This window comes from Varroa destructor, unplaced genomic scaffold, assembly GCF_002443255.2.
Source record: "Varroa destructor unplaced genomic scaffold, Vdes_3.0 BEIS01000001.1, whole genome shotgun sequence".
In the NCBI taxonomy this organism is placed as follows: Eukaryota; Metazoa; Arthropoda; class Arachnida; order Mesostigmata; family Varroidae; genus Varroa; species Varroa destructor.
Genome location: NW_019211454.1, coordinates 64,946,447 through 64,970,539, shown reverse-complemented (window position 1 = coordinate 64,970,539; position 24,093 = coordinate 64,946,447). Strand labels below are relative to the sequence as shown.

The 24,093-nt window shown below is 41.7% G+C and overlaps 1 protein-coding gene across 1 annotated transcript in view; it reads left to right on the top strand.

Annotated features, from left to right (window-relative positions):
• LOC111243500 (uncharacterized) overlaps positions 1–24,093 on the top strand; it is a 100,356-nt gene that overhangs the window by 71,581 nt on the left and 4,682 nt on the right. Inside the window, exon 7 of the mRNA XM_086992458.1 lies at positions 1,136–1,749. The gene's annotated coding sequence lies outside the window, so the exon portion shown is untranslated. The remainder of the gene's footprint in view (positions 1–1,135; positions 1,750–24,093) is intronic.

Sequence of the window (24,093 nt, the reverse complement as noted above, 5' to 3'; positions counted from 1 at the left end):
TAAAAAGGCGTCAAGTGAAAATGAGCGAGCTTTTTGTTTAGCAGCGTCCGAGTTCCGGGTGACCCGCTTTCAATAATAACCAGGTGCAAAGTCAAAAGAATCAGCCGTACGTTTAGCCCCATGGTCTACAGTCATAACGTTCCTTTTGGGCACGTTGGGTCGTGTGTTACATGCCATCGTAACGAGCAGTTTGTCTAACGCGTTACGTCATACCTCTGCGTAAATATCACCATAAATAAGATTATCGTATTGTGCTAAACGTATGTCTAAGTAGATGAGAACGTTGAGTACGCTCAGGGAGCAACACTCCTGATTTGCGTCATTCACACTAGACATTGTTATCGCGTGATTTTTTTTCCCGAATGACGACTGCTAATTTAAAATACACGCCTTTTTTTTCATCTAACAATATTCTTCGTAACCATTTAAAAGGATACATCTAAAATAACGGATTGGTCGAACGCTATCTAGCGCCATTTTGTGTCCGCTAACAAGCTGTAGGTATGTAGGGCAGAATTCGCTTACCTAATTACTAAATTATTCGATACGAATTAATAATATCAGTAATAATAATAATAGTACTGCTACGTCGATCAATGATCGTAGAACAGAGTGTCCTTAGTTCAACGCTCGGTAGCTGTTTCCACACGCTTTTAATAACCCAAACATCCTGTCTATAGTCACTCGACTAGATAATAAAGCTAAGCGAAAAATCACTAATTATCTATTCTTGATATCGTTATTATCCGGTTTATGGTTAATTACGCTGCGGATTCTTGTAAAGACAAAATCATTTGCAGATTACCCAGAAAAATACATCCGATACATTTCCTAGATAGTTCAATCGAGAACAACCACTAACTGTTGATTTTCGATCCGCTTCATTTAAACTCTATTCTAGAGCTAGCAAAAGACTATATAACTACTATAATAAGTAATATAATTATAGTAATAATTATTGTTATTATTCGACATAATTCTGAGCGGAATATTTTAGACTTCTGAATGCAGACGACAACGAATAGTAAACAACACAGTATGCAACACAGATGTAATCATATTTATAATTTGGAGAGTTCATTATATGTAATAGTTTCTGCATTTGACTGATTGAACTTTGTACCTCTGTGAACAGTTTTAGAGAGCAAGCGACGATGGAGATCAGAAGCGGTTTGGCTGACGGGCAATTCATCCATTTGCATTGCAGACTACAGGCCCTGACCGCATGTGACTGTAGGCTATACTCGGTTGAAAGCCTGGCGTGCAAGCGCGTCTCTATAGTTTAGAGGCACTGCAGATGGCATCGTTGATTCATTACCTAGAGAAAATCCAGTCCCTCCAGGCTACACGTAGTTTAATTTATACGGCATAAGTTGCAAATCATTGGGTCGAAGACGTAGCAAATGTAGCGGCTTAAACGTAACTTAAAGTAATCCCTCTTAAGTCCAATTTTTGTCTGAATGTTAAGCCGAGATATTTTGAGGCTTGACCTGATAAAGGTTCCATCATGATTGACTGAATAACTTGGTATGACGACAAAGCACCAAGTAGTTTTGAAAAAAAAAGTACATCTTGCTTTAGAAAAAGGCCAAGAATCTTATAATAATAATATTTAACATGAGCCAGTTTGTTCTCAAATCTGTTGGCCTTAAAATATGATTTTGAGCTTCATGAGTATGAGGTCGTAAGTAAAACGAATGGTGTGCAGAGCGGGACTCGATATGAAGAAGCAGGACATGCGCATAAAAGGTAAGTATTAGTGGGCCTAAGACGGGCCCAAAGAAGCATCAGTGTAATATCCTAGTTCAAACTTAATGTAAGTTCAAGTGCAGCGAACGAAAACGACCGTAAGGTACAATAATTCTAATCGTTATTAACTAACCTCATCGTTAACGCATCCTGCATTTGTACCTTGTTCGGATTCGGACCTAATGACGAGGTTAGGTTGTGGAAATTTCAGCCTTGGATAAAATTCGGTATTTAGTACGATTTAAAAGATTTTGTGAAATGTCATTAACTGTGGCTCAGCAATTGATTCAATTATATTCATGACTGTTTTTAGGAGTGTTTATTTGACGTCATCTTGGCAGACTAAACTATTTTGGCCTTTATGTATAGCTCTTACATCAATAATGAAATAGGGTATTCTGGGCCGCTCTACCATTAAAGTACAATACAGAAATATAGTATACATTATCTTAAGCTGACGCAAATTACAATAGAACGACTCACGGCGATGGCATAGACATGGACTAGGCCTCGTTACAGGCTAGACAGCCTTTACATTTGGCCGCGCTACCGAAATATGTTTTCCGGCATATCCCATAGACCTTTTCACGTGCAGCTGCTTGCCATGGCAACCCGATAGGTCCTAGTTCCTAGGTCCCGATAGGTGACCTAGTTCACGGTAGTAAATGGTCCGCGGTAGGGTGACTCTAACTTCTTGAAGAGTCCTTTCGTCGGCCGTTTAACCTTTACAAGCATCTTTACCATTCTCGAAGTCCCTCGGGGGAATCGCTCCTTCACATGCCGTTGTCGATTTCTCATTTACCAGTGCGTACTTCTAGACACCCCGCCTGCTGGAGTTTCCACAGCCGCAGTACTGTTTAGACAGTACGGCCCAGTAGCCAACAAGCAATTACAAAGGCATTCTCCACAGACTCTCGTTCAAGTATGTATTCAGCGAAAACGCTTCCTGGAACTGCTGCTGTCTTTCCACAATTATTTAAACCAACCTTTCCGTCACCCGTTCAAATCGTGCACTCGACCAGCCCGGTCCATCGTAAGTCTCCGACAACCATTTTGATGTGTCTGATGTAATTTCGTGTGAGGTAGTAAAGTCGCGTTGGCCGTCACGACGGCGCCAAGACCCCCGAAGCAGCCCTGGGCAACTTCCAGCGCTCGAATCGTGGCACTCGGCGTCGCTTTCTGAGCCGGCATACGCTAGACAGAATGGACACAATGATCGATCAATACTTGGAACTTTAAGAGGGACTATGAAGTCTAACGATACCTTCTCGGAGTAACGCTTCGGCGGCGGCGCCATGTGGGGCACGTCGCGCTTTTCTGAACGTCGTTTCCGTTGCTGGGAGACCTCACATTGCACTAACATTTCTCGGACCGGATAACGAAGCGCTCTTCAAAACATTTTGCCAGTCTCCCAAGTGGCATACGGTGATTACTTTTATCCATTGAGTCTAAAGAACGTGGAATAGTCCTGCTTACCTTTAAACTAGGTAGACCACGCTATATTTAAGCATGCACGCTGGGATGCAAAGCTGTGTGTTTAATTGTATTGTACGAGCAGGGGCTTCCTTTCTAAGTTCACTGAACGTTATCTAACTCGAGGACGCTGCTATGTACCAGTGGTACGGTCGGACGCGACAAAGCGTCTGAAGGTTAGAGCCCAGCGCCTTAACTATGGCACAGGTTCGCTTTCTCCTTTAAGTAATTTAATCTAATGCAGTCAATAACAACCTAGAGGTGTCACTTACACAAATACGGTTGGAATTTGTCAACGGCCCACAGTATCGCTAGGCGCTTAGTCGAGTTTTGGCGTCAATCAAACGGCGGCTGGCGTATACAACAACCCACTCGAGCCCTGTATTCGATCCAGACCAACCTAGACAGCGGTCCGTTTGTAATCTCGTCTCCAGATCCTGCCAAAAGGGACACAGGGCAGTACTCTTTTGAGCTAGGATTGCAACAGCCGACAGGTTCTGTCGTTCCAAATGAAGCGTTTCGTATTCACCGCGGAGAAGAGCAATTTGCAAAAAAAGATCGTACAAATCACCGGTGATAGAAAACTAACCCCAGGAAGCCCTTCAACTCCCTAGCCGACGCTAAGGTAAGCACGGTTTTTGCTGCCCAGATCTTGCTAGGATTCAAGAAAATTCCGGCGGCCGTGATCTTGTGGCCTAAACAGACAGCTTTCTCGGTTTGGAAAATGAATTTTCTTGCTTCTAAGTGCAGCTCAATAAAATCAGTGGCAGCAATTGCCCTTCGCAAGTGAGTCGCGCATGTGTCGAAATCAGATGGGTATATTATGGCACCGTCGAAATAGAGGGGAACCATGTGGTGCTCTTACTATCTAGCGTCTATCAGCCCTCGTGAAAAACTAGGCCGTTGGCCAGATATTGATAATGTATCGGCTAACGCCTAGCTCTTTTATATGTTGGCCGCGCCCGAGTTAACGTTTGTTTGTTGTCCTGATTGTAATTTTAGAATTTTTGCTGGAAAAATGACGTGGACTGCAGTGTAATCATAGAGTCAAATCGATACGTGTCTGGAAGTCTAATGAAACAGCCCAATGCTTTTTACCCGCTGCAATATGTCATGTGAAGCCCACTGAGATGATTGATACTGCATACGTAAGAAGAATAAGCAGGAAATTTTTTTAAAAAGTATTACACAGTTACCTCCTATTATCGTCTCCGTGAATTGCTCGTAGCGGACAGTTTCTTAAAAAAAAGAGCATTCTTGAGATTCACTGTCTAATAATAAACTCTGGTTTTGAACATCTTTTTTAATAGACATTTTCTTATAGTGTGGGTTTGCGTAATTTTTACAATCAAGTAAATGGCACCTTCTTAACTTTGGGCTGATTTAACGCGGTAATTAAATGTATAAAGTAGGGTACTTTAAGACTGGATTAGTTGATTGCAAAATGACACGTCGTGAAGCTTTTTTTCAGTGTGAAGTAAGTGAGCCTCAGCAACGCACCGACCTACAGAGGTGGCCAATTGGCATCATGATTGTGTTATAGTAAGCTCTGTCGTTCCATATGCAATGGCCAAAAAACTAACCAAAGTACATCTTGGGAAACCGCCGTTATTTGCGTCATCCGAACTTTTCCGTATCATTTCGCTTCGAAGAATCCTCGCGGTATATTTTATTCCATTTTGACATTGAACTTTGACGACCAAGTGTAGCATCTGATGTTTGTATGGATCGCGTCGTTTCACTTCGACATTTTTGCTTTGTATTCAGGCCACGGCCGTCTTGCCTAGGTCTATGTATATACTAGTCATATGTTGTTTTCTTTGAAAAATCGTATAAATCGTATACTACCGTGTGAGCATCCTTGAAATGAAAACCGACTGAGACAGAAAAAGCAGACCTACAAATTGCCTCTTAGAAATTTACTAGAACTGTTGTAAATGTGATAATTTTCGTGGCATTTATAGTGAATCCAGTGATCGAGTACGCACTAACAGCTAGCACGAGACAATTTCACCAGCTCTGTTCTGTAGGGTGCGTATAGAGTTTTGAATGGGCTTTGTGGGCATCTATGTCTGCACGCAGATATAAAATGTGATAAAGACAAGCAGACAGAATTTGGCACGATCATAGCAGCACCGCTAACCAAAGCGATGATGTCCCACAAGCTCATCGGCTATGGCGAACAGAATTCTTTTTTCTGGAATTTTCCTCTGGATGCTAAAGAAGAATCACAACACTTCGTTCCCTTATTTCAATATTAATAGGCCTGCCTGCCTGCCTGCCTGCCTATCTTGTGATCCGGTTATGGCATAGGAACAGCCGGATGTCAATTCGAACAAATATTTTTACTATCAATTTGACAAATTCTACGACAACACAACCCGATTTCCTTAGTATACTGTTCTCAGCCCTAGCCCCGTTTTTCACAATAAATGCTGTCGACGAGAACAGAGAAAGCGGTTTTGGCGGATATACAGAAGCCAGAAGACCAAATGTTGAGCGAGATCTAGTCAGGCTATAGTATCTATCTTAATACGTTTTTTGGCTCTACCTTAATATTTGGGGTTTTTACTGAGAAGTTACGCCTATACAGTGAAGATTAAGATTAGACGAGTAATTTCAAACAAATTCATTCACCTAGCGGTGTATGATCATAGAGGATACGTGAACAGAAGCGTAGGGATATTGTACATGTAGATTTGGCCCTGAACCCCATCGTTTTTGGTTTGGATCTACGATATTTGCATGGTCTCTTGTTTCGTAACACACCTACCTCACAACAGCCTGCGGCGTCCATAGCTGAAGCCGTAAACAGAACATAAAAGCCTCTCTGCTTGATTGCTCTTTGAACTATTTCATTTTTCGCACAATGATTGTCTTCTAATCATGCGTACCAATGAAACAGTCTCACCTCGATATCAACAATGGTTATCATCGAGAACTAAGATATCAGTATACTTAGTTTTAAGGCTTTTTGCTTTAATTTTTATGAAATGTAACAATTTTATATTTGGCGGACTTTGCATACAATAGTTCGGCGAAATACATTATACACTTTGCGCTGCGGATATGGAATGGAAGGATCCATTGTTAAAACGCATTTAATTTCTGAGATAAGTGATTGGCTTTCTTAAATTAAAATTAACGCCATTTAGAATCTATACGAACTCAATTTTTCGCTATGCACTTAATTTATCTGACATGTATGTGATTGGTTATGTTCACTTATGTTGTTATGCAAGACTATCAATGGAAACTTTCTCTAGTATCTTATATAACCTATATATAAGTTACATATATAAACTATCCACGTTGCCAGATGTCGATACGTTGTCGTTCACTCCGTCCTCACCGCTCGTACTGCTTTTCAGTTCTCATAAGTGACGGTCAGAACAGACCTTCGTTAACGTTCAGCTGAACGCCCGCTATTCATTCACACATACACACATTGGGTTGTTCTTGACCTAAAATAGACTGACTGCAGCTCTACCAACAGAGGAAACGAAAGCCTGCGACAGAACAGTGCCTTGAGGCGCCTGGTCGGCAGCCGTCTGGCTCATCCCGATTAGCTAAATGGTTCGGGTAATTTGATTAATTTGCGCCCGTGTATACTGCGGATGAACCTGGTAATGATAGTAACAGCTCGCGTTGTTAGCTTCTTCTTAACAATTACCGCTGGAGACAGCAAAACTTCTTTCTGTGAGCCACCCTATCTAATCGATACAGGCCGCCTAGTCACAGGGCTCATGGTGTCCTCCAGCGGCAATACGTAACACAAATACGTGAAATCGTCTTAGAGAACGAAAACAAAGGCCATGAAGGTCTGAGTAGTACAGAGTCGAAGGATACACCCCTCTACTAGTCTTTGCCGACGGCTGAACAGGGAACTCACGTGCGCTTCTACGGGGTAGAATTTAGGAACTCGTGCCTGAAACAGCCGAGGATACACCTAGATTTATAACGACATATATTGAAACGGCCTCAGTGTTTTTCTTTATCATTGTTGCAATTCGCCAAGGCGACAGTATAGGGAGTGGCTGTATATATTCCTATATATACGGAGGTTTTTACTTTTTAAGCGAAACAAAGCAACGACGATATTCTCCTCAGGTATTTCCGTGGCTAAGTCAAAAGACCTAGCCATGGAAATTCTATTGTAAGTATGCGCTCCCGTACATGACATGGCAGAGTAGCGCATATACTCTGTCTTCGGGTCACAGCCCATAGCACTGGGCTCCTACCGACTACGCTGCTTCTTGGAAGATCTTTCTCGATCTTTTTGGCTCGCAAGTACAGCAGCGTCCTAATCCTGGCGTCTCTCACCGAGATCATGCAGCAAACAGCTGCTTATGTACCTACGAGCTTTTTTGCCTATCAATTTAATCGTATGCCAATACAAATGGTATTTCCAAGGCCTGCTGAGTTCGTGAACCACCGTCGAGCTTGGTTAGGCAAGCAGACCTATCAATAGGAGCAGCCTAGAGTATACACCAACTAATTATGTTTTAAACTTACGACACCATTCGTTACCTGTCTACTTGACCAAAGGTGACTACGACCAAGTGCCAAGGTTTACCCTCATCCATGCTTACTTATCGACTCACTATCGTGTCCATCCAGCAGACGTAGACCATTATTGATAGAGACCCAAGGATCCGTAATGATAGTGTCATCTCAACAATTCCTTAGTGCGTTCATCCAGCACTCCCTGCCATTGGATACTGTTAGTTGTTTCGATATCCATCTAATGCTTTACGAATTAATTTTTTTTAACGTGCGGCCAATTACAAGCACATATACACCGATAGGAAAATGAGACGTTCCGTTCGAAACCATACGAAGATTTTTTTTAGAAATAACCTTGTGATTCTTTACTTGTAAGCGTGAGTGCGGAAAGAAATCGAAGAATGCGCGTAAGAGGACTTAGTCGCTACTAGACTAGAAGAACAGTGTCTGAGCTAAGCAAGACTGAAACTAGTAGCGGCAACAGCAGCATCCGAAGGACTTGCCATCCTCGTGGTTTCCTCAGCAACAAGATGATGCCGAAACTCAGTTGGCACTAGAAAACGACAGGGAAAAATTTTTTTCGTTTTCATAAATTACGCAGGCCCTTTGAAGCCTCTGGTCGAGCTGGTACAATAACAATAGCAGTAGTAGTCTGCTATGCGGCACTGACAGGCAACAAACAAACCCCAGAGCTACAAGAAAGGCAAAAGAAGCTGTCGGTCCGCTTGAGTAGTCATACATTTTGCAACACTGTCCACATGCTGTTTACGCTGTAAGTATCTAAAGCAGATAGAGGATTTGTAGAAACATCTCGAAATCAAGGAACATGGAACGAGCTTTCAGAGCTAAATGGCACTGACGAACGCCTGAGAATATGTAGAGCAACATCGCCATTTTTAGCAAGAGCAGCGGTGTACTTGCGATCGTTCCGGCATTAAATGCAACTAGCGGAGTCGTCATTATCGAAATCACAGTGACAGCAGCGTTCGTTATCAATCAGTGACGCGGAATCAGCGGGGTACGCTGCCATCGTTTTAGAGGGAATTAAGCGCTGAGAAATCCAGAGAATCATTCAGCGGATGTAGAAGAATAGAAAAAAAATAGCAAAATAGAATAAAGAAAGATCTTAATGAATTGACTTTATTCGACGAGGGTGCAATAGGCCACTTACAAGCGAGACCTGGTTGCTACTCGTTCGCTTTCAGCCTTGGCCTCGATCTTTGCCCTCGTCCTACGACATCATCTCATGTAATCGGCCTTTCTATTCTATCTACCTATTTGGGTGGTGTATACCTAGTGTTTGTCAGCTCGTTTTCTATTGTTGTATATGTACATAGCGACGCTTTCACTATCATTACACATGCAATGTGCGTGGCGATGACGGAAGGGCAAATAAAAGCTTTGCCTAGGCCCTCTAGGGTGTTGCTTTTTTACTGCATCCTGTCAACTCCTCCGTGCCAAGGCAACTTTAACAGCCTAACTGAGAAAAGGCGTGATCAGCTATCACAGGCATCACCTTTCGCATTAGCAACGTTGGTGTGTTTCTTCTGTCTTTTTTGTGACAAGTGCTTGTTTTACGTGAAAAATGAATAAAATGCAATAATTTCTGTTAAAAGTCCTTGGACTTACACACAGTGATCTGTATTTACCGTTCTTGTGTGCCATAACGATTTGTAAAGTGTAAGTTAAGCTTTGCTGTATTCTATAAAGCTAAATTGCCATGGAAGCCATCGGATCAATCTTTACTTATATGTATTCGTCCCTCGGTCGTATTATTTGCCTAATCTGGCGTTATTCTAACTAAATGTATGGACAATAGTAATAATAGCTCAAATATTAATAAATTCTACGCAATGCGTTCTCGAATCGGGATAGCTTTCTGAAAAAGAAGACACGTCAATATATTTTTTATTGCAGACTCAAGTGTTTAAAGAAATCTTGCATTTCGTGTAGCTTTATCCCAGGATCTTCAGCCAGGGCCCAATAGAATCAACTCTCGTACAAGGAGTTATGCATGCGTCCATCAAACATTTAACTTACGAGGTGTCATGCATCATTCTATATACAAGCTACTCTTTCCCTTTTATAACAAGTTACGTGTGTCTGGCAGCGTGGACAATGGTTAGTATTTCTGGTCCTATAAGAGACCCGAGCATCAGGAAATTTATATCAAAAATCCCTAATCGCCCTTAGCTGTTTTCTACGAAAAAGCGATAGTTCATTTCAGACATCTGTGCGTTTGGTCTTTCTAATCTCTTTTCTATTACGATGTTTCAGTTCATTCACTGATTTCCTTTTTGTCTGCCTGCACGATCTCAAAGTTCCAAGCCAAGAAGGAAAGATCGCTCTGCTGCTAGCAGCTCCCGCCATCATGATCTATAGCTTCTTCCCAGCAACATTGTCCGTTCGTCCGCCAGGCAGTCAGCTGTATCGTTGGCGCTATGTCTCTTTTCGGCAATAGCTGTTACACCATTCCGCTGGCCAGACTGGAGCAACATACTATTCGCTATCCACCCAGAGCCTAGGATATAAACCAAGCAAAACACACGAGCAATGTCAGGAATGAGGAGACCCTACGGAGTCCTTGTGTCACACACAAGCTGTCGCGTTCAGCATGGAGGCACTGCATAGTCCGGCGAATAAACTCGAAGCTCTTTTCGTTTTTTGTTGGATCGGACGAATGATGGAGCCAGTTTCTGCTCTGGATACTGCAATGATGACCTTCGTACCAGGCTGTGTCATCAGGCATTCTAACGTTGCCTTTGTCGAGTTCAGAAGGAAAACGCAACGGGAGTAGTTCTAAAGGCTTCCGGTTATGGCACAAAGCAGTCAGTGACTCTCAAAATGCTCGCAACTGTCTACACCCTTGAGAGGCTAGACTTTGTTCAGTCTCGCTTGCTTGTGTGCCATTTTCTACAAGAAGACGCATACTTTGCCCCTTTCTCACGCCGCTCTTTTCTTTGAAATAAATGTGCTATTTTCGACTGAATAATTCTTGCCGCTGGAGGGACAAGCAGGAGGCAAGCTTCCGACCTAAGTCTTTAGATATGAGTGATGCTGCCCGACGCGAACTTGACTATCGCCCAACTAAGGCCCTGTTCTCGAAATTTAGAGCTCAACCCGCCCGTTCGCTGGCAACGCACAGTAGTCGGATGCTGTAAATTCGACCCAGGTCAAATTGAACCTTTTCCGAAAAAGGCCACTGGCTTTTGCTGAATTACGCATAATACATAGCGAGTAGTAAGTCTGGGTGAAACTGATTTTTTTTAAAGTGTCGATAATATAGCGTGTGCAACTATATCAGATATCTGTCAGTCATGTTTGTAGGCTACAGAATACATACGGAGTATCGACACACTCTCTAATAATACAACACGGTACGATTTAGGTGGGCTGCAAGAATGGGTTGTCATAGTACTTGAATCAAATATAAGTCAGAACAAGCACGACTTATTCTATCCAGGCCATTTTAGTGTACCTCGTGTGCAAAAGCTAACAAGATCTATGTCCGAATAATATTGGATTGACCACGAAGTCTGTAATTGTATTACGTGGGCAGGGCGAAAATCGGACGGCGGTAGCTGCACCGCCTCAGATAGTGCTTAGAGTGTTTTCAAAAATACAGATCAGAAGAACCGCACGGGCTTTTATGTAAGAAAAAAATCTGCAAAAAAAGATAGATCGGCGTTGTGGCTCTGTCATCGTAAAACCAACAAGACTAAGCGTAAATGCTGCATACGCCAATTTGTACGCTGACGTGCCGCCTGCCATCCCAGTCCTTCATTCTGTTCATAGTTGTTTGTGTTTGCCTACAATGGACGCACTATAAATTCACTTATCGCGTGTTTCCCTTCCGGTCACATGCGTCCATCAAGTGACGACTTTTTTGTTCTATTTAATCAACAGTCGAGAACGTTTTTTGTTTGGTGCTTGCTGACGCTTGCTTCGGTTTCTAAATATAAATGTTCGCTATTCGTGTGTATTTTCAACGTCACGCGAGAAAGATATGAACGCATTGTAAATGTTCTTATGTCTTAATAAATAATTGAATAGGCTTCTTGTAAACTGACTTGGAGCCGCTTGGACGCGTACGCAGCATTAGAAGCTGCTTAGTCCTTGCTTTCCAATCTGAGGATTGTTTTGCACCCTACTGGCTCGTATGCTTGCTTTATGTCACTCTTCCTGGCCACGACGACTAGATCCGCTAAGTCTTGTTGCCACCTGCTGTATACATATATTTGGGAGCTAAATGGTATCGTCTTAGTTAGACCTCGGTCTTTTTCTTTTTCTATATGCCACCCTCGTTCGCCATTACACAGCCTATAGCGACAAACCAACCCTGATCGGTACGGATTAGTGCGGAGCGTATTAAAAATTGTTTACCTATGATTAGGCGTTGTCGACTATCGAGTCTGCGGTTCCACTTGTATTAGCTACATCCGAACCGATGCCGTAATACATAATAATGAGTATTTCTCCATAAGATTGTTATTACGAATGGCTCAAAGCTCTCTCGCTAATACACACAACAAACAATTGTTCTTAAGCGCATCTGCTCTTAGTATTCAGGTAAAGGAAAGCTCTTGCTTCACTTTCTCTTAAACCTCAGAATCCCTTGTAGGAACTATGAATGCACTCAACATGTACATTTATAGTTTCTTCCTGGAACGGAAACGTGGGGGGCAACCGACTTCAAGCTAATGATAACTTTGGCATAAAGAACGCACTTATTCAAGCCATCTAAACAGTCAGTCGTTTGTTCACCGGGCTAGCGCTTTTTTCTATTTGCTTGCACTATGTTGCTATAGATAACCTATGAAAGTGCTACAAACTAATCCGAGATACTTTGAGATTTCGAATAGGTTTCGCACTACGTGGCGCTAACAGACGAAATTTCGTTGGTACATATCCGAGTTTTCAGGGAACCTGTGAATGAAATAAGTGGAATTTAGTATAGGAAAAATTGGTTTGGGAGAAGATGTCTGGTCTCGAGAATCGACGTTAGGCAGTCAAGTCTTTCGAAAATCACGACGCTGCGAAAACTTATCGCAAACTGGTAAAGACGTTGGGCGAAGGGATCGTAGACGAAAGCACAGTACGCGAACGGTACAAACTCTTCAAGAACGGAGATAGATTGGAGTGTTGAAGATCAGCCGGGAGATAAGCATACTGGACGGGACCTGAAGGACGAGGGCGCACTCATGCAATGGAAGAGGCTTTTCACTGAAGCAGAATCCAAGAGATCTGTCGGTTAAAACTGGCATTTTAGAAATAACGTGCTACAGAAATGTGGAAACTGAATAAAAAAAATAGGTTCCCTGTAAATTGACTTTAGGCAGGCTCAGTTCATGTTGATGATGTGCAATTTGTGGAACTTTAAAAATCTGCCTGGAGCATACGGTTGTCGTAGACTAAGCATTTGTTTCGTCAACCGAAGACGAACCAGGCGAAAGAATGACATCGCCTTAGATCGAAACCGAGTTCGGCGGCAGGGTCGAGTATGTTGGGACGTAAAATTATGGTAGTACTTGCACTGAACGTTAGGGACGTCTGCTGGTATAAGTTACTTGCCAAGGATGCAACAGTGAATGCAGTTCGCTATCTCGGGTTCCAAGGGATTCACAAACCATTGTCAAGGCAATGGAAAGAACGCAATCTGGTGTTTCGACGACAAGACTAGATCTCATCGCGTTGGCTTTTAAGACGGCTGCCGCAATGACGTTGCATGTCTTCTTCTTCTCCCGCATCTTAAAACGCTACTAATTAGGGTGGTTCCAGTGATATGGGTCGCCCACGTAGCGTAAGTTCAGGTTTTGTAGGTAATTCAATTTTCACTTAGAGTTAGATCTCATTAGCTCGTCGTCAACTAAAGTGGCCTGGACAGCTGAATTAGCTGTGCGTATCCAGACTTACGTATGTTTAAGGAATAGATTATGGTGACTGTTTGGCAACACGCTATTTTCTATTATTAGAAAGTGTATCAATACATTATGCAGCTTCACGGACGCGTTTGACATTGTGCAGTCTTAACATATGGCTCCCACGTGTCCCGTTTACTCGTACATGCTTTGTTGTTGAAATGCCAAGGAGAATATGCTCCATACATAGTTACTGCTCGTTGTGCAGGATGCATTATACAGCAGAAATCGGTGACTTTTGTTGGCAAAGGTTCCATTGGTCTCGCAATGGAGCATCTGCCTTAATGAGATAATCCTCGAATATAAAACAATCGTCACTTGATAACAACGCCACACTTCATCGCCATGTCTCAATTACTTTCTGAATTGAACAAAGTAGCTAATGTAGGCTCCAAATCGTCTATATTCCCGATTCAAGTCCGTGTGATTACAGGGTTTTCTACGCTCTAACAAAACGCAACTGATGGCCAATCATATTCTCCTGTTGATTTACATTGGGAGGCCATAAAGAGATTACATATGGAAACCGGAATGATATACACAAGGTTGTGTAGAAGCTGCCAGGACGCTGGGACAACAAACGCCTAAAGAATAAGAGCACATCTAACTAGAAATCATCACTCTCGCCTCAAAACATATTCAATTTCAAAGTCACGAAAATATAACATATAATTTGTTGTAGCTGATGACAATTATACTGATCGCTGCACCCTGATCTTCTCTTTATCCGCGTACTCGTAGGTAGTGCGTAGTCAGTAGGTAGTGCGGATGTCGTAATGAGCTGCTTTTAAGAACAGGCCGACCCACGTGGAACGATTTCGTACAATACTAAGCATTAACTTTGAAGCTGTAATGGTATTGTTGCATTATCGGGCCTCCTTGCACTTGCTAAACCGTTTAACCCGAATGTCGAAGGAACTCCTGGCCTACGCAGAGGTCCCAAGTAATGACCTTCAGATCTGTTTTTCTAGCCAGCACCTTGGACCCTTCGGGCAGCTGAGCGGGGTTAAATCGTCGCTAGCCATTGCAAAGTCACAAGAAACGCACCCAAACCGTTTATATAACGACTTTCTGATCTGGATGGGAAAACGATATTAAATCATCATGGTGCTAACTCGTGCAGGTGGGATAGCCTTAAATCTGTCGTCACTGGTAAAGATACGGGCTTCTCAAGAAGCTGCCTTTTCTGGAACGGTTAAATTGAGAAAGAACGTTTCACGTCATAATGTTACATGTGTAGACATCAAGAGTAAAATAGTTTCCAAGAGCGAGTGTCCTTCAAGAGTGTTGCGATTCACAGTTTTATGCTTTGTTTTGCCTACGCCGGGACAGAATTCTTCAAAGAACAGACATTTAGCAATTTGACCGAATTCGAGGAGGTCCTGATGCAGCAAACGGGGGTTGATTCTATAGCTGCTTTCACACTCAGAGTTTCTTTTCTAATGAGCAGAGCTGTTCCTTTCTACGCAATATCTGTCTGCGATATAGACACTGCGCGCTCTGTCGAGGAAGTCCGTTTTTGACTCATTGCTTAAAGACTTTTAAAGTATTTTGTATTCGGAGGTATGTGCAACGTTTGAGTAAATCACGGGTCACGTGTTACGTTCTTGAGCCAAGATTTAAGGAATCTTTTACATAACAATAAATGCTCCTAAAAGTTCAAGATTCTCAAAGTTGACACGCCTCACTCCTAGAAGTAGCTATAGTGATATCCCTTTTATAGCACCATGTCCTTGTTTCCTTTTCCTTCAGCAACTACCGTGGCTTCACATTTAGCAATTTCCTGAGCTGAAGTTTCTGCGTTTTTAATCTGTATCTGTATATATATTGGCAACGTTCCTGTTAAGGTTGCGTCAGTTACATACCACACATTGAAAATATCCTGTGGAGTGACAACCAAGACCGGTGCAACAAAGCTAAATAAGGCCGATCCCAACGGATTATCCTGTTGCATGTTACGGACTAAAGGAAATGATTTTATTAGATTTCCGGGTAGTGAATTGAGCACATGGCACGCTCGTTTTTATTTGTATGTTCGCTGTATTAATATGATATCATAACGTATAGTGCTCGGTTCGCTTTGAAAATCAAGTTCAAATAGGACCCAAAATAGGCCCTCTATTTCTATCTCACCTGCCAAAAATGCCCATACTGCATAAAGAGCTGGTACAATTTTATCCTTAACCTTTATGCCAGTCTGGTTGGATGCTGCATTCAAGATTAATCTTTTTATATGTGTAGGAGTGTCTTAACTGTATGTAATCTATGCAGAACAAGTCCGCACATTATCGGTTTTACTGAAACATCTTGTTTCTTAACGCCGCGAGCTCCGCACCGTAAAGACTGTATGGACAAAAAAAGAATCACGCGCCATATGGGCGCGTTTCTACGAAGTCCCTATTGGAGTCTTTCTGCTGTGAATGCTACTATCATTATTATTAGTGTTAAAATTTTGATATTTTTGCTAAATCAATCAAACTCTTAAAAAGGCTACAGATAGCAATTGTAATAGGAAGCGTACAATGTAGTTGCGTTTATTTTTAGCATGAAAGCCTGTAAGATTTAGATGCTATTTGTTTTCAAATTGATAAGTGATCTAATCTGTGTAGAGGCAATCTGTTCGCTTAGGTCGAAAATTCTATATTATAAAGAACTAAGCTAGCACGAACAAGCTACTGGGGCATTTGATTTAGGCGCAACTTTGCCCTTTGATAACTTAGCTCATTGCAGTAACTACAGGGTGAGCAGTATATAAATCATAATTACAGGGTTATAGATATTGCTGTATAATTCCGTTTCTTCTCCTCTTCACAGCCTTGATTGGATTTGGCCGACAAATATCTTCCACACATAGCTAGCTTGCACAGGAATTATATTACGCTGGTACAAAAAATCCAACAGACCTGAAAATTCAATAATTTTTAAACTAGCTGGGCCAGAATGATTATTTGTTTAATATATATTGCAAGCCTATTTCTTAAACATTTGTCCCGGCGCTTTGACAGCTTCTGGGCAGCCATACCATTCTCGTTCCTATATGCAATTTCTCTATCTATGGTTTTTCGAGATAAATCGATAGTAGGCTGTACATCCATAGCAGCTATTCTTTTTAAGAGATGGAAAGTCTTGTAGTAGCAAAGACTTAAATCGGGACAATAAGCAAGTTGAAGCCAATGGTATGATTTTGCTCAATCTGGGAAGTAGTTGAGGTACGACAATAAGGTTTGGAGTTGTCATCAAGTAACCAAATTGCATGCTTTCGATTGCCGTGACAAAGGTCCATGAATCTCTTGAAAGTTGAGCGCGTTCACTATTTCAGTTTCAGCGAATACCTCATGGCAGAAGATGCCGCTGATGTCCGTCTCAAGTACTATTATCATTTTATGTCAGGACTTACTCGACATTGCCACAGAGCTCTATTTCTCCCCAGGCAAGGTCATTCGCTTGCCTGGTCCCCCAGGCCGAACCATGTCTGGCTTACGGCAAGCGAACGCTCTAAGCAGTGTTGATTAAGGTCCCGCGAATTACACGTGGAATACACGGCATGCATTTTCAACTGGCCTGTAGTCAATTTACGGGGGACCTATATTTCACATTTTCACTATTACCCACACGTTATTTACGAACACGTTATTGTAACACGTTATTTACGAACTGTCGGTTTAGGCCGACGGAGTCTTTATACTGAAACCTTTGCTTTTTGTGAATCGCCTCCTCGATGGTGAAAATGGGCTTTTGTCTTTGGAGTCCGACATCTTGTCAGCTCGTCATTAATCTTCATCTCTCTAGTTTCTGCTCTTGAAAAGTTTATACCATTCAACTGTACTTTTATTTAAAACTTCATTATTTAGTATTTTTTTTACCGATCTTCGATGAATTTTCCCAGTAGTGTAGCTTCCAAAGGACAACAATTCACCACTGAACATGGATTTTTGACTTTAAAAGATTTATGTCCTGAATCCATTTTTCATAAACTCAATTAGTTTTCACTTGCAAGTTTCTAGGAATTTTCTAGGAGAAATTTTCAGACCAGTTTCGTCTTCTAGTGGTGCGTAGTTTAAAAGTTATTTTCATAGTCTGCCAGACTAGTTTGTAACAGCCTATAATAACAATAATTAAATATGAATACTAGAAGCATTACAGAAGTGTTAACAACACTTCTATACAAAGGAGCCACATGCAGAATTTGATGTAGAAATTATCTACTCTTGTTTGCATTTTAAAACTATGTGGAAGGACCACCAACTAAGATGTCAGAATTTTCATTTGTATAGTTTTTACGAGGCACGTTCATTTATAAAATATACCAGCCCTCGTCGTCTGTTTAGTCATTGGTTTGCACGGGTACAGGTGAGAATGCCTGATCTTACGTTTTATTAGATATAGTTCTTCTCCCATGATGAAAGCATGTCGACTGGTTTCTCACGCAATACCTTTGGGGCTTGTCATCACATGGGCATAGGCTTCTACGAACGTAGCCTTATGTCAGAACACACTATCAGAATAGGCAAACTCTGCTTCTTTTAAACATGGTTCGTAATATTATTAAAGATTCAAGTTCGGAAATGGTTATAGAATACGACGTTCTTCAAATTTTCCACCTTACAAAATAGACCAGTCATTTGGACCCATATACGAATATAACGTACACGGATATTAATAAAATACCACACTTAGTCTGTCATGCATGTCTTATTTGCCCCAAATCCCTGGCAAATCTCGCATGCACTAATAAGATTTATTCTCTTAAATTAACTGATCCTCATTTCTACCTGTGCGCCGTAGTATTTGTTTTTAGGCCAACATGCGAGATATGTTTAATTCAGGTAGGCTTTAGCTGGAGGCGCCTCGTTGCTTGAAGAAGTTAAGCGCCCGTACACTGATTACCAAAGCCTCCCGATCTAGCATTCCCACTCTCCATGTAGGAAAATCATACTGAGACGCGATAGCCTTTCACTTGTCAACTTCTCCAGTTGACAAGAAACACTTCGATCGGTTGACGATACGCTTTTTTAGGACTCATATAAGATATTGCCTGGGCCATCTTTATAGACTAACGAGAACTCCGCAATGTTTAAAGGCTTCAGGACCTACAAATATATCGAAATACTGCCATTTTAGAAATATTATAGATACATCGTCATTGCGCTAGACTAGTATCTGTCTAAACACGGACATCCCGTAAAAAGAAACTTGCGAATGAAGAGGTTAAGTACTTTGTTTGACTTTTTGCAATTGGCAAAATGACCGTATAGATAAGCAAAAATAGTTCCATTAACATCGTGGCTCCGAGCACAAACAATCTATGTTTTACGGTTCGATTATTTAAACATTCATAGAGCGAGCATTTACGATTCTTCTGAACCTTTTCGCGAACACTACTTTTGCTGTCCAAATTTTACTATACAAAGAAACTGAAGAATCCACAGAAGAAGATTAAACTGAATTACGACTCACTATCTTGACATCTTCCATTAGAAAAGGCTAGCTATTTGAGAGGTAATCGAAGATACTCATGCCGTCGGACAAAAATTAAGCTGAAATTGAGTTATCGCTGTTACCACTTTCCGATCGCATTTTCTGTCTCGTTCCTCGTTTTGTATCCATGCGTTTTTAGGCCTTATGAAGTCACTGCATGCTTTGTTGTACTTTTCAGCTATGTCTTTCTATCCTTGCTCTCCTGAAGCAAGAGCAATAGGTTTATATCGCAGTTGGGATAGCCTGCCTGCCTGCCCTTTTCTCTCCTATTTTCCTTGCGGCAATCGACAGCTATAAAGCATTTCTACTATTCTAGGGTTTGTCTACCCGGGCCAGATAAGAGAGGGCTTGTTTCATCAGTTAAGCTTAACGGCTACAGCTGATAGTCGTTGAGGTTTTGCCTACTGCTCGGTCTCAGGTGGCGACCGAGCAACCCGCACCTTTTGCTAATCGCAGAAGCCTTTTATAGTATTCTAAGGCTAGTTTCCTTTTCTAATCACTGTCGCCTGGAAATACGAAAACGTCACATGCCCGTCGATATCCAATCAACCAACTAGACTTCCGCTTTCGGAGGGGACATTGCCATCAGTGGACAAGTTTACCACAACGACTCCCATTACCACTGCTACTACTACTTCTTCTTTTTCTAGTAGTGCTTCTCTATTCCAGGTTTAGCCCTTATGTCTTACTGCCACCCTTCCTGCCATTTCTGTCCTGCCATGCTGCTACTCAATCGACTCAGCTGTTTTGCCACTGCAGGTGGCACAGGCAGAGCAGGTTCTTTCTTAATTGTCAAGTTGAATGAATGTAGGAACGACAAGCAACAAAGAGGACTGACGACTAGATAGAGAAAGAAAGCGAACTAGGAACGCATGGGGGAAGCTAGTCAATAATGGCAAGGTATGCGGCATGACGTCAGTGTACGGTTGAGGAACGGCCACTTCATTGAAGGCATGATAAGCAGTATATCCCTAGGTATTCATTTGCCGTTTCGGTGGACCCGGACCAACCCGAGCGTCGCTTGCTCTATTTTTGCTCTTCTCTCTATGTGTATCTGCGGATGACAAGAAGAAATAGATGAAAAAGGGACGGCGTGAGGTCCATAGGTGTGCGCACGTAGCGGACGAATAGGCAGCAGCTTGCTGAGAGATTAGCAAACACAACGCTACCATGCTTTACCCAGAGACCTCTGCCAGTGAGTCAAACGCTTCACTATCTGACCCACTACAACGAACCTGAAAGATTAAACGCACATAGAAGAACGCATCACAACCGGAAACACAAATGCTTAATATAGGAGAGTCAGAATCCAAAGTAGATGTATAGGATAGGTTTTTTATATAGCTATATATTATAGTTCGTATTTGAGAAAGGATTGAAAATAAATGTACAGCAACTAGTGATATGGTATTGCAAGGATTCATCTTGCAAAACTGCATAGACCTCGTGTATTTAGACAAGCGAAATGATGTTATTCGTTCTTTATAGGTTATATAGTTTATATATGATGAAGCAAGTCTAGGCAACTTATGGCTTTATTGAATTTAAGTCCCACGAACGTCGCAATCGTACATCGTGCTTAGCTTTTTGTCAGTTCCTTGATCCATCGCTTGTACTTATGGATAAACCCCAAGTGATATGATCCTTCGGTCTCTAAATAATTAATCATGTTATACGATGGTCAGCCGAAACGCGTTTTAGCCTTAAAACGGTAACAGGATGACGCCAAGCGTACGTGCTTCTCGAAGTAAGTACCAAAGTTATGCTTGGTCACGTACATTGAGATGTGTGGTGGCCATAATACAGTCGGCCAGACACTGCAGTTCAGTCGCTATCAAGATAACATTGGAAAAAAAAAGATTTGAAAGTACCAGCAACAACTGGAACTTAGCTCGTTCGGAACATAAAGTACCAATGAAGAACAGAAATTCATGTGGCTCGATTAAAGCGAACGGGATTATATATACAACGTTGTAGCTTTCTCGTTTGACAAGCGTTTATGTTTATTCTTGCTTGTCATATATTGCAGTTATGAACGGAGTCGAACGAGTCATTCTGCACGATTTACTATGTCTGACAGTACATAGATAGCGTTCTAACCAATGAAAGCGTTAAATACGCTACAGCAGATTGGCTTCGGGTAGCTCAAGGGAGCTGATGGATTATATGCGTTAGCTTTAAAGAGGAGGTAATTAACAAACTATGAACTTCTTCTGATTGTTGTTTTTGTTATTATTATTATATTACCAGCTAGGAACTTTATCCGACAGAAACCTATGGCAAAATTGTACTAGGCCCCAAGAACTCTGTTGATGACGCAATGCGTAGCATGGTAGAGTCGACCTGAAGTAGTTTGTGTACCAGAAATCATGTGCCGTCACTGTATTAAACATTTTATAAAGAGCGTATGATGAAATATAGCACCAAGATCAAGATTAATCCGTTTATATATAGGACAAGTAAACGTTTGTTCAACTTGTTTTTCTATTCGACAACATACTTCGGTAGCAATATCGTTGTACGATAACAACCGTCGAACTTAGCATTTACTTCTGAACAATGGTGCCAGCAAGGATTTAACAGAAGTGTTATTGATTTAAAATGATTTATAATTTTAATGTACTGTTTTTACTTATATGGCAGACTTATGAAGACGTCCTTTTTCGGTACGAGCTTTTGTGAAACGAATATTTTTCTGATCATGCACAAACGTAGTTTGTACTATTGTTATTTTGCTGAAGTTCAATAAAAATGTATTTTCTCTTTAGGTTTGTTATGGTCAGCGCGACATTTCTACGTCATTCTTCAGCTCTCTTTGATCTTGCTAAATCTGCTTTAAGAAATTCTTGGGGTAGCCTGATCAACACAGAAGTTTGACAATTCTAAACTAATACAAATTCAATTTCTTTAATAGCAAAGGCGGTAAACTATTCATTTGTGAGCAGATCGCAAATCTGTTTCATATATGGCCGATATTATACATCGGCATAAATTTATTACGTACCTATTATTTATACAATTAGGAGAACTCCACGGTCGCTGTTGGTCCGCGCGATAGCTCTCGCTAAGGCAGTGTCTGGAGCTGAAGTTGAAGTCGTATTCAGTTTATGTTAATGAAAGCTAATTCAAGTGTGTTCTGGGACATTTCATAGAACTTCTTAAACGTATACATTGAAGGGATGCTGATGCAGTTGGCCGGCAATGTGGCGCTCGGTTCCGACATATTTATATATTGCCGTATCAAAGATTATATAAGAAAACAATTATTCATACAAGAAAGTCTGTGGGCATTAACATCAATATTAATGGGCATAGAGATCAATGCGCTAAAGGTTTAACAAATTCTAGTCCTTAAAAGCGTACCATATATGGAGCATAGTTGATAAAATACACATAGACCTTTATGAATACGAATGAAGCAATCCTGCTGTCTGAAGTCAAGCCTTTTGTTTCTAAGAAGTTATACTGTCTCATTCCTTCAAACCGCTAGGCGAGGCTATTATTGGGCCACAATAATTTTGTTCTGATCCGGTCTGCCATAATGAGGTCAATTATCACAATGACGTAATGCCTTTGCTTCTTCACTAATTGACCCCTTAAGCGAAGGAGATTCCCTCTATAGGGAACTATAAATGCGCATCACGTCACATCTGATATCCGTCGGCATGTCAATCGTTTGTATAGTCGGCCAGAGATTTGCAGTAAATATTTCTCTGACTGCTTAATCGTCCTACGTTTCGATCGTTGCCCCACTGGCGGCAACGGACGGACACACAGTGTACATTCTCCTTTTGCCATCTTACCTGTCTTCTTTTGTTTCTTTCTTTCCTGGATCTTATTTCTATCCATTTTTTCTATTCATTTTACACGACTCTCGCCGCTCCCGCTCTGTTATTGCGACGGTTTAAGCGAGTGGTTGTAAACCTATCTGTAGCATTGTTCCTGCATACTTGTTGAATCTGCTCTACCATAATGGTTCGCTTGGCCGTCAAGTACACATTTTCCATAAGGCCGCATTGCTCACTATCCGATAACCTTTTCCGTTTTCCCTAGCCTGTTCCTGTGATTACTTTTTTGCTACTTAATTTACCTTGGCTTTTTTGGCGCTCGTTTGGTATTTTTCTGCGCCCAGTCTCGTCTTTCTGCTCACATTTCACCGTTCACATTATTTTTCCGACTCAGGACACATACGCTCTTGCCGGCCAGCTATGACACGCCCTTTTTCATCGCTGACTGAATTCTCCATAACTTCTATTACCTTTCTTAATGCCTGTCTTTCATTAATCTTTCTTTCCCTGTCAATCGCGTGTATGTGTGTCTGCATCTGTATACACATTTATATATACATATATATATATACGTGACAACGCATGGGCATAGCTGGTGGAGAGTGTGAACTGGAGTACTTTCAAAGCTTGCTTCCGCCACGTGTGTTTTCCCTTTTTCTTGTTTCCTACGTCTCCTTTTTTCTCTACTTGGATGAATCTCGCAATCGATAGAACATAATCTGCTGAAGCTAGAGGTGCGCGTTCCTACTGTTTCCGTTACGAGAGTTGCTGCGTGCCCTGCTCCTTTTTCACCAGCGCCAAAACCAATCAATATGAGCAGCTAAGGCACACGCAGCGTTTGCTACGCTATCCCTGACAGTTGCTGACAAGCCTTTGTATCGCGTAAATAATGCTTCTGTTTTGGCAGAATCAACAGAAGCAGAGGCGATGACTTCGAACCAGCAGTTCCGTATTACCAACTGCTAGTTACTCTCACTCTATGGCGTCATGGCAAGGTTTGTCGGTCGTACAGTTTGTTGTCGTCGTCTCCATTTTTGCTTTATTTCCCACATGCGCATTTAGGATAGACGGGTTTGTTCGGGCCTTCCTGTTGTCCTTCATCGCGGTACCACAATTAAGGCGCTAACAGCGTGGAAAAATACGCAATTGCAGAGTACCAACATCCGAAGGACAGACGATCG